Source organism: Sorex fumeus, unplaced genomic scaffold (assembly GCF_029834395.1).
Source record: "Sorex fumeus unplaced genomic scaffold, SorFum_2.1 ptg000002l, whole genome shotgun sequence".
In the NCBI taxonomy this organism is placed as follows: Eukaryota; Metazoa; Chordata; class Mammalia; order Eulipotyphla; family Soricidae; genus Sorex; species Sorex fumeus.
In genome coordinates, this window is record NW_026606059.1 from 66514397 (window position 1) to 66530989 (window position 16593).

The 16593-nt window shown below is 37.7% G+C and overlaps 1 non-coding gene across 1 annotated transcript; it reads left to right on the forward strand.

Moving 5' to 3' along the window:
• Nucleotides 1-15031: 15031 nt before the first annotated feature.
• On the forward strand, nucleotides 15032-15138 carry LOC130022906 (U6 spliceosomal RNA). Its single transcript, XR_008792332.1, has one exon. It is a non-coding gene; the product is annotated as a U6 spliceosomal RNA (small nuclear RNA).
• Nucleotides 15139-16593: the final 1455 nt, after the last annotated feature.

The following is a 16593-nucleotide window of genomic DNA, read 5'->3' on the forward strand; positions in this document are numbered from 1 at the left end:
GCTTGCCAGGCTTTGCCGTGCAGGCAAGATACTCTTGGTAGCTTGCCAGGCTCTCCGAGAGGGACTGAGGAATTGAACTCAGGTCGGCCATGTTGGCTGTGTGCGAGGCAAATACCCTACCCGCTGTACTATTGCTCCAGCCCAGCAAAAGAGAAATCTCTCCTTTTCCACCAGGATTATCCCTAAATATAGATTTGTAGATTTCACATCCAACTGATGATTATTTTATTTGACATTGAGTCGTGTAAAATTAATATTTTTCTAATCAATGCAATGTAGATAAAACAAAAAGCACTAGCTGTCACACTCTCTTGGACAGCTGTATGATGAGCACTGTTTTGACTACTCTGAATTCTTTATTTTTGAAACATACAATGTTTCCTATGTGGGTTTTCTACTAGTCATAACATTTGTTTGCAATTATGGAGACTTAAGTGATGTGTTCTTTGATTTAGTTTGGTAAGAACCAATGATTATGTGGTAAAAAGTAAGCATTTTGACATGTTCATTTTTATTTTGTGTTTTTGTTAAACTATTTATTAAGACATGCTGCTACTTCTAAACTGTAAACTTGGCAAAGAAGATATCTAGCATCTTGTCTGGCAATAAAAGCAAATCATTATTTTATTTCAATTCATTTTTCAACCGTAAAAGGATAATAAGTCACAAGTCAATAATAAATTAAACATAAAAGCAAAAACTGAAATGCTAGTAAATGACAAGAGATGGCACTTTTCAATATTATACTTGGAATGAATAAATAAAAGTATAGTCAGGCAGGCTTCTTAGTTTCAACTTGAGACAAATTAAATATTTTCCAAGTAAACAAATCATTATAATTCTTGGTTTGCAAAGTTATAGTTGCTATTTCATGCTCCATATTATCATAAATACTGACTAAAATCCAGTAAAATTTTATTAGTAGAAGAACTTGAGGTCACATACATTTTTTTCAATAAAGCTTAATAAAAATCTTTCTGTTATTTATGTTTACACAGATAAAAAATTTAAAAGTGATGCTCAGCCATTTGGTGCAGGGGAAACAGGCTCATAACCTAGGTAAACTGGTGTGAATAGCAGAGTTAGGAGTTTTAATTTTTATTTTAAATATAGTTTTTACTCACAAACATTATTTGTTCAGTTTAGTCTCCATACTAAGAAGGGTGAATTGTTTTGGAAAAACAAAGAGATTTATGATCAAAGGTATAGTTAAGTTTCTTCCCTACTATCTTTGGGTCTCAGCTAAGTCACTGGATCTATGATTTTTTTTAGCAAATCCCACCTTTGTAAATGGTTGTAAATTGGGAAATATTTTTGAAAGATTTGATCACAATTGCAAATGTTTAAAATGCATAATTTAATTTTAAAATTACCAATAAATAATTATGTGTTAGAATTAAAATCTTAGACTTTTTCCTGACTAGAATTTTTTATAAAATATATATTTATATGACTTCTGAGCTTGGAGAATAAATTAAATAACCAGAATTTCTGAGATAAACAGGAGAGAGAGATGGGGGACATAGAGAAAGAGAGTGCGCGCATAGTTTATGATGCGAATGCATAGGATCTGTCTTTTTAGAATAGCTAGAAACAAACACCAAACTTCAACAGAACACATTAAAATGTCAACGTGTCAAAGAAGAGGTTGCTTAAGAGAATTTAAGGAAAAGGAAGCAGAGAGATAAAATAGGAGACCATAGGAGGAAATCACTACTAAGATCAAGTTCACTATTAGTAATCCACACACTAATTTCTAGGTACTAGAAATTGACACTGTGGGACACACATTATAAGGCATGAAAGAGTATCGGGTGAGCCCAGGAATAAGTCTTGGTTTAGAATGCCTCCTTTGCAAAATCAAGAATTGATTTCCCTCGTCACATCATATAGTGAGTGTCATCCTGGCAGCTGTGCTGTATGTGATTCTTAGCACCTCAAGCAATTTCTTACTGGACAGGTATATGTGAGGATCAGAGCTAAAGGGTTCAGACCCTAGTGAACACCACTAAAAGATACGTGGGCACCATGGTCAGAAATGTGACTATTTAGGGACCACATATGTCGACACTGGAGAAATCCCCAACAAGAACCCAAATATCCAACATCGCCATGTGAGCACCCAGACAGCGGGAGCTTAGCTCCAAGTCACTGAAAAAACAACAAAGAAAAATGTGAGAGTGGGGGTGTGAAGCATTTGAGATAATAGTGAGACTCGTAGAACCATATTGCTACAAGGGAAAATAAATCACATAGACATTATGTTATCCCATATTTAGTGGTAGTGTAAGAGTAAGAAACTTATAGCAGTGAAAACTTTTTTTAAAATTACAGGAGTGAAGGGTGGGAGTTTGGGCCACACCTGGGACTTTAGGGTTATCCCTCCTTTTGCATTTAAGAGTGATCTTCCTGGTTGCAGGAAGAAAGGAACTCTCCTTCACTGCTGGTGGGAATGCCAACTGGTTCTGCCTTTTTGTAAAACAGTATGGACATTACTCAAAAAACTAGGAATCGAGCTCCCATTTGACTCATCAATACCACTTCTGGGAATATATCCCAGAGATGAAAAAAAAAAAGTACAGTAGAAATGATATCTGCACTTGTATGTTTGTTGCAGCATTATTTACAATAGCTAGAATCTGGAAAAAACCCGAGTGCCCGAGAAACTTTGGTATATCTACACAATGAAATACTATGAAGCTGTTAGAAAAATGAAGTCATGACATTTGCATATAAGTGGATCAGTGGATCGACAACATGGAGCGTATCATGCTAAGTGAAATGAGTCAGAAAGAGAGGGACAGACATAAAAGAACTACACTCATTTGTGGAATATAAAGCAACACAATAGGAGACTAACACCTAAGGGCAATTAAAATTAGTGTGAGGAGGACTCCCCCACAGCTTGATAGCCATCTCATGCACTGGGGTAAAAGGTAACTAGGATGAAGAGAGGAGTCCTAAATAAATGATGCCTGGATGTGTAAACACAAAAAAGGACGGGCAAGGGGATGCTATCTCTCCCGCCGCCCGCATTTGGTAGTCTCAGGCTGTTTCCCCACTCCAGGGAGGCCGATGGCGATGGTCTGGCGAAGGAAGGAAACGAGGGCCAGGCTGGTTTGTCTTAGCAGCAATTTATTACATGGAAGAGATGTATGTCATGGAGGCCTCAGGAGTCCTCAAGCACGTGCACCTTTGTTCTCTCAGCTTCTGTCCTCAGCCCCATCTTCCCAGGTTCTCTGACACACGTGTCCCCCAGAGAGCCCTGAAATCTCCCTTATATAGATCATAGTACGTCTAAAAGGCGCAATATAGTGATGTCATCAAGAGGAGTTACAGAAAGAACATTGAGGGCAAATCATACATAGTTTCTTTACATCCACCTTGCTTCTTTACATCCACACGCCAGTCATTCTGGCCTCTCCTTTTACAAGCTACTTGGATTTGCATCCCAAAGACCAGCCTGGCTAGAGCTGGGAATCTACTTCCCAAAGATCAGGCCTGGCTAACACCTGAGATCTGCATATCTAAGACCAGCTAGGTTTCTGTGAGAAAAAGGGAAACTGCCTCAATATACTGAAATCATTTACTGAAGGCAGTTTGAAGGGGAGAAAGGTTCAGTCTCATCCAAGCTAGTCAGGACACACAGGAAAACTGTTTCCAGGACAGATTCCTATTTAGCAGATCAACTCACCCTAGAACAGATTTCTCTGGATGTGTTTCTCCTCTCCTTGTCCGACCAACATATAAGCATACATAATATAAATCATTTTGTATGGATACCGTAAGAAATACTTTGAGCTTATAGAATTTTTCTCCTAGGGCCATCTCAATCTCAGACTGCAGTGCTCAGGTCAGATATCTTTCCTATTCCTAGCAGCAGGGTCCTAGTCTCGTCGTTACTTTTGGATCATGATAGCATTTGCCTATGATCAAACTCTTAACCTATAGTTAAGAATCATGGCACCTTGGCCTGGCCCATCACGATGCAAGGGAAGCACATAACTTGCCAGCTTGCCCTGGTTCCATCCAGTCCCAAGTCAGGACCCTTGCCCTTGGGGTGCTAGGAAGTGAGGGCAACTGAGGCTTAAGTTGAGAAAGCAGATGCCCAGGAGTGAATAATATTCAAAGCCAATCAACTCCTAAGTTACAAAGCATAATATTAATTGTCTTCCTGTATTAATACCAAAAGGACATTGCATTAAAGTAAACTATTCAAAAGACATAAGGAGAGGAGAAAGGCAATATTAACTTACAGTACAAGTTCAGTGTCCTAGAAGGATGAGATCTTGCAAATTGGTTGGGGAAGAGAGCATAGATGTGGTTATAGACAAAGTAATGCGAATGACTCGGGAGCACTGTGATGGGTGCAACCTGATAAGCCTAAGCTCCTTGTACTCCAACAGCTGGAGAGATCACTTGGGATAGTAGATGCCTGTTGAAAGTGGACTACAAACCAAACATCATAGCTGCTTGCCACCTGTATTGCAAATCATAACACCCAAAAGGACAGAGAATAAGAGGGAAATAAGGATTATGCCTGCCACAGAGGCAGGAGGTGGGAAGGAGTGGGGGTGGGGGGAGGGATACTGGGAACATAGTGGGTGGAGATTGGGCACTGGTGAAGGGATGAGCACTTGAACATTGTTTAAAACACAGTTGTGTCTTTTAAGACGTCACGCCACTGGCCGAGCAAGTGAAAACAGAGATAGACAAATGGGACTATCTTAAACTAAGAAGCTTCTGCACCTCAAAAGAAACAGTGACCAAAATACAAAGACAGCCTACAGAATAAGTAAGTAAAAGTAAAGTAAAGGCCCTCCCGTTGATCGTCGATTTGCTCGAGCGGGCCCAGTAACGTCTCCATTGGAGACTTTGTTGTTACTGTGTCTGGCATATCGAATACTCTCGGTAGCTTGCCGGGCTCTCCGAGAGGGGCGGAGGAATCGAACTCGGGTCGGCCATGTTGGCTGCGTACAAGGCAGACGCCCTACCCGCTGTGCTATCGCTCCAGCCCGTTTTGGGAAAGAATATTCACCAAATACACATCCGACAAGGGGTTGATTTCAAGGATATACAAGGTACTGGTTAAACTACATGAGAAGAAATCACCCAACCCCATCAAAAATGGGGCGAGGAAATGAATAGAAACTTTCGCAAAGAAGAAATCCGAATGGCAAAAAGGCACATGAGAAAATGCTCTACATCACTAATCATCAGAGAGATGCAGATCAAAACAACAATGAGATATCATTTCACACCACAGAGACTGGCCCACATCCACAAGAACAAAAGCAACAGGTGCTGGCGCGGATGTGGCGAGAAAGGGACCCTCCTTCACTGCTTGTGGGAATGCAGGCTGGTCCAACCCTTTTGGAAAACAGTATGGACGATTCTCAAAAAATTAGAATTCGATCTCCCATTTGACCCAGCTATAGCACTCCTGGGAATATATCCCAGAGAGGCAAAAATGTATAGTCGAAGTGACATCTGCAATTGTTTGTTCATTGCAGCACTCTTTACAATAGCCAAAATCTGGAAAAAACCTGAGTGCCCGAGAACAGATGACTGGTTAAAGAAGCTTTGGTACATTTACACAATGGAGTACTATGTAGCTGTTAGAAAAGATGAAGTTATGAAATTTACATACAAGTGGTACTACATGGAAAGTATCATGTTAAGCGAAATGAGTCAGAAAGAGTGGGATAGACACAGAAAGACTGCATTCATCTGGGGAACATAAAGCAACAAAATGGGAGACTAACACCCAGGAAGGGCTCAGATTAGTACCAGGAATTTAGCTTCATGACTTGAAGGCCAGCCACATGTGCTAGGTGAGAAGGAAGCTCAGATAGAGAAGAGAGCACCAAATAAAGGGTGTTGTGAAGACCCTCCCAGGGTGGGAGAGACATGCTAAAAGTGGTCTATAGACCAAACATGACTGCCACTCAATGCCTCTCTGGCAAAACACAGTACCCAAAAGAAGAGAGAGAGAACAGGGAGGAATGCCCTGCCACAGCGGCAGGGTGGGACGGGGGGGTGGGGGGGAGGAAGGGGGGTGGGAGGGATGCTAGGACCCGTGGTGGGGGAGGATGGGCACTGGTGGAGGGATGGGTACTTGATCATTGTATAACTGAAACCCAAGCACAAAAATTTATAAGTCTATAAGTGTACTTCATGGTGTTTCACTAATAAAAAAAAATGATTAAAAAAATAAATAAATAAAAAAATAAAATAAAAATAACATAAAAAAATAAAAATAAAAGTCTGTAAGTTGGTAAATGTATCTCACAATGATTCATTAAAATAAAAATAAATAAATAGATAAAAATAAAGAAAATTAAATAACATAGTTACTAAGAGAAGTCTCTAGGAATATTTGGAAATTTACATGTAACTTCCTAAAAAATGTAATTAAGGAGCAGGAGCAATAGCTCATTGAGTAGAACATTTGCCTTGTACACAGCTGACCTGAGTTCAATTCCCAGCATCCCAGATGGTCACTTGAGCACTGTCTGGAGTAATTTCTGAGTGCAGAGTCAGGAGTTACCTTTTAGCATCTTGGGTAGGACCACAAAAGAAAAATAATGCAATTAAGTTTAAGGTATTCTATTTTATTCATATTAATAGATAACATCATACTTTCTTAAATGAATAAATTTAATAAACTAAGGAAAAAAGAGTGATCCCTGTCAGTGCTTAAAAGACCATGTGTGTATGTATGTATGTATGTATGTATGTATTTATTTATTTTATTGAATCACCATGAGATACATTACAAAGCTTTTGTGTTTGAGTTTCAGTCATACAATGTTTGAACACCCATCTCTCCACCCGTGCACATTCTCCACCACCAATGTCCCCAGTATACCCTTTTTTTTTTCCTCCATGGCAGACAATTTCCCCCATACTCTCTAAGAGACCATATCTAGTACCAGGAATCAAACCAAATTTGACAGCATACAAAATAACTTCCTTCTCTCTGACTAGCTCCTTCCATGAAAATTGAATTCTTGTAGGAAGAAGAGAAACAATATACACTCATCGCTCAGCAATCAATAGAATTATACTTCATTATACTTGCAGAAGAGGATGTACTTAACCCTAAACCATTGTCAATAAATTCTAAAAGTGGTAAAGCAATGGAATCATATAAATCTGCTCTGGAAACAAAACAAAATAAAATTTAAGTCAAAGTATTTTGGCTGGGCCGGAGGGATAGCACTGTGGGTAGGGCGTTTGCTTTGCACATGACCGACACTGGTTCAATCGGCATCCCATATGATCCCCAGGAGTAATTCCTGAACATGGAGCCAGGAGTAACCCCTGAACATCACTGGGTATGACCACAAAAGCAAAAAGACTAAAATAAATTTTAAAAAGTTATCAAATAGAAGAATAAGGAGGGTGGTCAAAACAGTGTGATACAGATGAAAATACAGACAAATGGACCAGTGAAACGTAACAATCTATAAATAGACTCACATAAATATTATCTATCAATCTTTGACAAAGAATCAATGATGTATGTGTTTTCAAACAAATGATGTTGGAACAACTGCTCAACTGTACATTGATGTTAGATGTAAAAATTAAAGCATGCACAAACCTTATGTTTCTCAAAAAAATTAATAAAAATTTGATCACATACCTAAATATAGAACACAAGACCTTGCATGTTATAGATGATGACCTGAGGATATGATCTCAGATATAGTGAAGATGTTTTATGATGCAACACTGATGACACATATATGAAGGAAAATTTGGATTAGCTGGAATTTGTTAAAATTAATATTTTTGTTTCTTTGAATGGATTGTGTTTGTGTGTGTGTGTGATTTGACTTTGATGCCCTGCACAGTGGTGCTCATAGCTTACTTAAGAATCTGTGCTCAAGTAGCACTTTTGGCAGTTTAGGGGACTTTTTTTGTTGCTGAATATAGAATCCCATCCCATAGAGCTCTGTTCAAGAAAACTGATCTCTCCCCATCCAATCTCTGGCCCTAAAACTTTAATTTCTGAAAAAGTAAGGGTATAGTTCAGCAGTAGAGTATATAGAGTATTTGGATGTGTAGGGCTCTCTCTTCAACCTCAATGTTGAAACAAATACCCACAAACACCAAAATTTTAAGCTTTGTGGGGGAAAGAGTAGGTGAGGATACATCCTTGACAAAGAGCAAGTACTTAGAAATGCCAGTCTTGGAAAAAGTTTATTATCCATACTATATAAGGATTCTAACAGTAAGAAAATTAACAACAATTTAAGAATTTATTTGAAAGTTCTAGTAGAGAAGCACAGCTAATCCCACACCCTCCACTGAAGAGCAGTCCATCTCTATTTGGGGGCTGCTCCAGGAGAGAGAATCATGGAGAGGTAAGAAAGGCCACACCCAACTAGCCAGCCAGATGTGTTCCATCCACCCTGGTGATCAGTGAGGTGACAGATGTCACAGCCAGATCAGCCTTACACTTGAAACAAATAATCCAATTTACGAATGGACCAACAACCTTTCTCCCCCCCCCACTCTACTTAAACCCCCATAATTTACTTGCTATAGAAATGACTTGCTATAGAAATTCAATATATGGACCCAAAACCTAAACAGACACCGCTTCAAATAAGATAGATGGCAAGTAAGAATATCAAGAGATGTCCCATATAATAAGTCATGCTGGTGTTGTAAATTAAAACAAGAACATGACACCATTACTCTTCTGTTAAAATGGTCAGAATCTGGGTCCCTGACAGTGACATTCTGGTTAAATGAACAAGAATAATTCAGTTATTGTTAATAGAAATTTAAAGTGACATAATCACTTCAGGAGACAGCTGGGAATTTCCTGTAGATTTCAATTTACTTTTACAAATTATCCGACAATCAAGCTTCTTGGGTTATACCAAAACGATTATAAAATTACACCCATGCAGAAACCCACACTGGGTGTTTATAGTATATTTTATTATTAACTACTAACTTGAAAGCAACCAAGAATTCCTTTGGTAGGTGAATGGATAAACTGTGGTACACCAAGCTATTGAGTATTTATCCTACTTTGACAAAAATGAACTATTAAGTCATAAAAAGATATGAAGGGAAATCCAGTTACGGAAAGAAAACAATATGAAAAGACTACAATTCTAACTCTACAACATTCTGGGAAAGGGAATACTGCGAGATAGTGAAAAATCAGTGGCTATCAAGAGTTTAAGGGAGTATGTAATGAATAGAAGACCCATAAGGATTTTTCAGGGTAGTAAGCATACTCCACATAGTACCATGATGATGAGTTCATGATTTTGTATTCATGGTATACACAGTACCAACAGTGAAGGGCAAATTATGTCCTTCAAATGATTTCTAAATTTCACTGTAAAACAATTTTGAAAAATCACTCTAGTAAGGAATATTGTTTTTGATAGAGGCTTTTATCTTCTCATTTTTTGCGTGAGAATCTAAAATGCATTAAAATTGTCTTAAAATGAAATTGTATATTTCTGTACTGCACAATTTGGTCTTTTAGTTGTACTCTGTGAAATACTAACCAGAGGACCAGAGTGATAGTACAATGGGTAGGGCATTGGCCTTACATGCAGCCAACCTGGGTTCCATCCCTGGAATCCCATATGGTCCCCAGAGCACTGCCAGGAGTAATAACTGAGTGCAGAGCCAAGGAGTAACCTCTCAGCATTGCTGGCTATGACCTAAAAAGCCAAAAATATAAAATAAAATAGTTACTGTAGTCATGCTATAAACTTAACATATCAGTCATCTCAGATAGTTACCATTTTATTTTTTCTTTTTCATTACCATGATGGCTTATGATCCAGGACAGCCTTCTTTCAACTCATTCTTGCTCCCTTCAATTTATTTTTCCATTATCTAGTGGCAAGACTTAAGATCTATCCTCCTGGGACTCTAAAGATAGCTCAGAGAGCTGGTAACTACTGTATTATTGCCTGTTTTTATGAGCTTTACCATTCTTTATTTTTCAGAGTGAGTTTGACTTTACTTGGAATTAATATTCTTCAGATGGATCCATGCTGATCAAATGGTAGGGTTTCCCTGAGTTAAAGCGAGTAATGTTCATATTTGTATATAGATTATATATGTTCATAAATTACATGGCGCCAGGGGCAGTTGGTGGGTGTAACGCCTACATACTGAAAGATGGGGAATCTGAGTGGAGGAGGCCCAGGCCCAATCTGAGCAGGCTTGGAGATCTATGCCCCGGGTCCCACACACCTGGGTTCCTCTGCCAGTTCCTTCATGTGTGAGGCTCATCCAAACGTGTGGAGAGTGATCTTAAGCATGGCTGTGGCTGGAACCGGAGGTCTTAAGCTTCTGGGGCTCTGCTCGGGGTGGGGAGGTAAACTCAACTCACCCTCCTCCAAGGGGCCCCGGTGAGGACAGCCAGGCGTCATATAAACCCATCAACAGCCAAGACACAGAGACTATAAAACCCTGCTTCTGGAAAAGAACAGTGCAGAGTCTCCTGCCTCTGTACCTATCTGGGTTTTACCTATTATTACTCTGGAGAACCTGGCAGGCTACCAAAAGTATCATGCCCACATGGCAAAGTCTGGAAAACTCCCAGTGGCATATTCAATATGCCAAAAACCAGTAAGAGTGATGGGTCTCATTCTCCTGACCCTGAAAGAGCCTCGAAAGTGGCGCTTTCTAAAATCTCAGTGCTAGGACAAAGGAGACTTTACTGGTGCCTGCTCGAGGAGATCGATGAACAACAGGATGACAGTCATACAGTGATACAGTGATGTTCATAAATACTGTCACTGTCACTGTCCTCCCGTTGTTCATCTATTTGCTCGAGCGGGCCCAGTAACGTCTCCATTGGAGAGTTTGTTGTTACTGTGTTTGGCATATTGAACACATCACGGGTAGCTTGCCAGGCTCTGCCGTGCGGGCAAGATACTCTCGGTAGCTTGCCGGGCTCTCTGAGAGGGGCGGAGGAATCGAACTCGGGTCGGCCATGTTGGCTACGTGCAAGGCAAACGCCCTACCGCTGTGCTATCACTCCAGCCCTTCATAAATACTATAGACCACATTTGGAATCAATACATTCATATATATCATTTGTATTGTTTCAATATCTTGACAATAGTGCTGAGATTTGTTTGGTTTAATGCTGCAATAAACATTGAATTTTTAATTTTTATGTGTTTAGCTCTTGGTATCTTTCAAAATTTGAAGCTATGGGAGCCTGCAGTTTACTTTAATTCAATTTTATCTTTCAGACACCTCTTCTATTTTTATGAGCATAGTAGGGATAGTTTAACCTGAACTCTAATGTATGGCTTCTGGGGACTGTGTATAATGCCCATAAAGATCACTGAAGACAGAAGTTTCGTTGAACTTTAGACAGTTCCAAGACCTATGGTTGCTCTGTGAGTTTTTTAGCGCCCTGTTTTCAGATTATTCATACTTAGACTTGCATATGTTTATATCACTTTAAATAAATAACTATGTCCTCGTCAAGGCCCCTTGGAGGGGGGCGGATTGAGTTTCCCTCTCCACCCCAAGCAGAGCCCCGAGAGCCGAAGAACTCCAGAACCAGCCACAACCATGCTGAGATCACTCTTCACATGCATGAAGGAACACAGGCATGTGGGTCCCGGGGCTGAGATCTCCAAGCCTGCTTGGATCGGGGCTGAGTATCCTCCACCCAGATCCTCCATCTTCCACTTAGGCAGGGGTCACACCCACCAACTGCCCCTGGTGCCAGGTAGTCCCATCAACGGCCAAAACCCAGAGACTATAAAACCTAGCTCCCAGAATAACATCTTATTCTCTCATTCTTACTTTGGACAACCTGGCAGGCAACCTAATGTAACCTGTCCACACGGCAGAGTCTGGCAAACTCCCCATGGCATACCCAGTATGCCAAATATCAGTAACAATGATGGGTCTCATTCTCCTAACCCTGAAAGAGCCTTGAACATAGCACTTTTTAAAATCTCAGGGCTAGGACAAAGGAGACATTACTGGTGCCTGTTCGAGGCAATCAACGAACAACAGGATGATTGTGATCGTGAAATAACTATGCATTTGCCAAAGACTTAACAGTATTACCTAGAATTAAGTTATTGCATATTTCTAGTAACTTGCCAACCAATTTTCATCTGTTTTAGCTTACTAGATAGATTCTATTTATAATGCCCTGTTTGGTTTTCCCTTTTCTACTTACACATCACAAAAGAAAGAAATTAATCCAGAGAGAAAGCTGGAGCAATTGTATAGCTCACCTTGTTGCCTTCTCAAGGATCCCAATTCTACGATGTTTCTGTTCAGGGTTTAAAAATGTATTTCATAAGTCTCCCTAGTTTTTATGTATTTCTTTGTATATTTTTGCCAGAGGAATAACACCCACCATTTCTAGTTTCCAACAGCCCACTATTACCAGAAGCACAATTCCATGAGCCATTAGCTAATCATTACCCTTTCATGTCTAATATTTATCAACTTGAAATAATTTTTAATTATTATAGTTTTCAATTTTTTTCTTCTCTTTGATAAGCTAAACAAAAATCTTGGAGATGTTTACCATATCTGAGGTCCTTTCTGTTTTGGCATTCTATTTAATATTTTTTGCAAGAACTCTATTATCTCTGTTTTTGTGAATTTTAGGAAACAGTTTCATCCAAGCAAACATAACCCTTATACTATGTAAAAAGGACAAAATAGTGGCCATTGACCCAAGGAAAGGCGAAAGGAAGTGGTCAAAGATGTCATTTTTAAAGTAAAATAACCCTGGAATTTTGGTGATGAATATGATGAGGCTGACACAGTAACACAGTAACACAGTAAGTGTGAAACTACATGCATCAAATTATGTAGTATTGTAGACCAATGGCAAATTACCACAATCTGTTTAAAATCAATTTATCCCTGGTATAGTTTTTCTCCTAATCCCAGAGTTACAGTCAATGTTTTGTTAGTAAGACATAGTAATATTTGTAAAGATGTCTACTAATTAAATTTCTTCTGCCAAAGTGAGTCATATATAGAGTCTATAGTTCATATTAACCATTACCATGTTAGTGTAGTCAAAAGACTAACATTTAATAATATTTTGAGAAGAAAGTCATTTTCCTGAAACTTATGCAGATGAAAAAAATATTGTTATCTTCTTATAATTTGATTAGTAATTAATAATAATAAAATTATATTAAGAAAATATTAAAAAATTACAAAGTTTTGTTTTCTTTCAGTAAAATGTTGTATTGCATGGTTTGATTGATGAAGTGATAATAAATTGCTTTCTCATGCTTTTCAGAAATTGGTAACAATTGGATGATTAGCTGACAACCCTACATTTGAAATGTGCTGATTAGCTTATTTTACCTTAATAATCCTTTGATAGTGACCACCTTATCTTGCCCTTTAATTTTAAAATTAATGAAGTAATCATTTATTGTAGTCTTTCCCTTGTTCTACCCAATTACTTCAGTGCTGAATGGTACTTTGCATTTTTGCTGGTCCATTAGTCCCATATCATGCTCTTTATCAACTTTCATATTCAACTACAGGATAATTAAGTGCCGTCTTTTAGCATCTTATAACCTTGACACATAAATTCTCTTTTCTCAGTGATTCAAATTGATGTGTAAATGACAACTTGTTAGAAATTATAATGAAACATTACTATTTATAAAATATTAACACACATTAAATTCTAAGTAAGAATCAATAATATATGGCCACTTCTTCACTGAATCATGTGGAATATTAAGTTAATATTAACATTTTAAACATACTTTTATACATAAACACTTGTAAATCCATATCTATTAAATGAGATAATATATATGCAGTACAGATAACCCTGTTAATTTTTCTTCATTTTAAAATGCTGTACTAATATATATGCCTTTATCACATGCATGTATATACACATGTAATATATATCTTATATTATGTAGGACTTATAGCAAAATAACTTTATGTTGGAAGACAGGATTAGTAAATGTTACAGAAGAAGTGACATGCAAGCTTATTTGACTTAGGAAAACAAATGGGTCAAATGAGTTAAACCATAAAAACAATAAAAGAATATTTATGGATATCTAAAATGATAGATACCTTATTGCATTTGAGAACACAAAAAGAAAGGTAAGGTTCTATGAGTAAAGATGACACAGGGTGATGTTAGATAAGTCTGATGGGGTTATTTTATAAATATATAAAGACAGGACTATATCTAACCAACATTGATCACGAATTCCTGAACTTGAAGGGAGAAGAAACAAGTCAGGACAAACAGCTTGGTAACTTATTACCTTTTGTGATTCTTTCCTCACACAATCAGCATTTCCTGAGTGGATTTTGTATGTGCTTTGAAAAGTGGGAACCGTTTATCTGTCCTTAGATACCTAGGTTGATCCCATATCTTAGCTATTGTACTGAGTGCAGCAATGAATAATGGTGTGCATATGTCCTTTTGGAAGAATATTATTAGGACAGATGCTCCAAAGTGGAATTGCTACCTGTCAAGTTGACAGCTGGGGGATGGGTGTAGAGGGAATCTGTGGAGACTGAGAGAAGGAAGGTAACACAGAGGAGTTGGTGCTGAATTATTATATGCCTAAAATTCACCTATCAGTAACTTGGTAAATAATGGCTCTTTAATAAAAAAAATTAGAAATTAAAAAAATAAAAAGAATAAAAATTTTTAAAAAATTAAAAAGAAAAGTGGGAGCCAATAGTGGAAGAATTTGATGATAGGATTATCAAATAATCACTGGGTCAATGAGAAGACAGTTCCTATGAGATAATAATTGATGTTACTCAGTTCTAAACTTAATTCACAAATTTTTAATTTTTCTAATTTTGTAATACCCTGGACTCAAGCGATAGCACAGTGGTTAGAGTATTTGCCTTGCACTCATTGACCAGGGTTCGATTCCTCCACCCCTCCTGGAGAGACTGGCAAGCTACCGAGAGTATCCTGTCCGCACGGCAGAGCTTGGCAAGTTACCCAGGTGTATTCAAAATGCCAAACACAGAAACAACAGTGCTCGCTTCTGCAGCACAGATACTAAAATTGGAACGATACAGAGAAGATTGGCATGGTCCCTGTGCAAGGAGGACACGCAAATTCATGAAGCGTTCCATATTTTTTGTATGACCTAGACTTAAACCTGAAAGCTTAGTAACTTTTCCCACAGTGATTCAATAAATAAATATAAGAAGAAAAATAAATTAATTAAATTATGAAAAAAAGTAAGGTGTAATTCATGCCCAATTCAATCAGCTAATCAGTGGCTGAATAAATAGCAGTACTCCTACATAAAAAAAAAAAAAAAGCAACAACAAGTCCAACAATGGAGACATTACTGGTGCCTGCTCCAGCAAATTGATGAACAACGGGATGACAGTGCTACAGTGCAGTGCTATAATACCCTAGCATAACTGCATTTTAAAATGAGTGATCATGAACAGAATTTAAGAAAAAAATTTACTTTTGAAATAATATATATATATATAAAACTTCTCAAGTCATGAGACAAACCTGCATTTTATAGTGACAAATGTTATCATTTTATCTAAATCAGATGAGATGTATTCATTCCAAGAAGATCAATATTTATAAATCATATATTATTTATTGTCAACTTTCATAGAAAGATTTGAACTGTTGTTATGCTCTGTAACTGCCACGACATTAGCTGTATATTTCACTAGTATTTCAATTTTTTTCTCCATTTATAATGCATTTCCTCTTGTTTTCCCAATTTGGAGACCACAACCAATGGTACTCAAGACTTACTACCAGTTCTGCATCAGGTGACCGTATATGGAGCCAGGAATTAAAATAGAGTTGAATATGTGAAAATCATGTGCCCTAGCCCCTGTGCTATCTTTCCATTCCAAAGATTTATTTTTATATTAAGTTAATGGAAACAATTTTTTTGACTTTAATAAGTTGTGTATGTATATGTCGAAGAATTTAGGCCCAAGTTATATGTCACTGTTACTGTCTCTGTCCTCCCGTTGTTCATTGATTTGCTCGAGTGGGCCCAGTAACATCTCCATTGGAGACTTTGTTGTTATTGTGTATTTGTACATATATTTAGCGCATATATGATGTCCTGACTCTCCTAATGCCTTGAGATATACACAAGCAAATAAATGCATAGGATGCTAAGAAAGTAGGAAAATATTACAAAGACAAAGGTGTAGACCCTATGAATTAATAAGTATTTTGCTATATTACAAGGATGAAAACTATTGAGTCGGTTATTTTTCTCTAACGTGACAGACCTGTAACCAAGTTAAGATTTAGCAGAAAAATACCAAATTCTAATGATCACATTCTATTTCATAAACAGTCACCAATCCCATCTTATTTTGTAGAGAAAAATAACTTTCCAACATAATATAGAAAACCATACATAAATAAACACACACACACATATATATATATGTTACCTCTTTCTTCCAAAGCAACTGTCCTATCTTCTGTCTAGAATTCCTAATTAAGAGAAACTTGTTAAAATATTAAAATATTAAATTTAACCAGAATAAGAAGGACACCACAGGTGACAAAGGGATTAATATCAAGAGTACCACCCT